Source organism: Ictalurus furcatus, chromosome 27 (assembly GCF_023375685.1).
Source record: "Ictalurus furcatus strain D&B chromosome 27, Billie_1.0, whole genome shotgun sequence".
Classification (NCBI taxonomy): Eukaryota; Metazoa; Chordata; class Actinopteri; order Siluriformes; family Ictaluridae; genus Ictalurus; species Ictalurus furcatus.
Window position 1 is genome coordinate 4531746 of NC_071281.1, and position 755 is coordinate 4532500.

Consider the following 755-nt stretch of genomic DNA (forward strand, 5'->3'; position numbering starts at 1 on the left):
CACACACACACACACACACACACTGCTAAGCCTCAATCTCCCTACCTGGGTCTCTTTATTTCTCCAGCAGAGAGACAGAGAGCGAGAACGTCAGAGGAACAAGGACTCAGCAGGGAGTGTGTTCTATCTGTCTACTGCTCACTTTATCATTATAGATTGGTGTGTGTGTGTGTGTGTGTGTGTGTGTGCGTGTGTGTGCATGTCAGAGAGAAACAGTCACCCTGGAGAGTTTCATGACTAGACAAACTGTTGCTCTATTTTTTTTAAACTTTTTGACTGTGTGTGTGTGTGTGTGTGTGTGAGAGAGAGAGAGAGAGAGAGTAAAAGAGAGAGAGAGAGAGACTGCTACATTCTGCTGCATGAAAAGAAAACTGTTTTAGGTCAAGGTGATGAAGGTGACACACACACACACACACACACACACACACACACCCTGGCCATAGCCCGCTGCTGAGTGAGGTGAGTTAAATAAGGGCACTAGGGTAGTTCACTCCAGGGGATTGTGTTACTGCCCTCGGCGACACAAAAACAATAACAGCTAAAAGGTCGGGTTATAAATAAACAACGTCAAAAATATTTAAGGGACCGATTTATAATCCTGTCACTTCTGTGTGCGTGTGTGTGTGGACAGTAGTGTATATAGTCATTACACTACAGACTACACACACGATATAAATGGAAAATAACAGTCTGTGCTGGATCAAGTGCTATTCTACTGCACTGATGTACCGTAGAATGATCTACCCCACAATCAC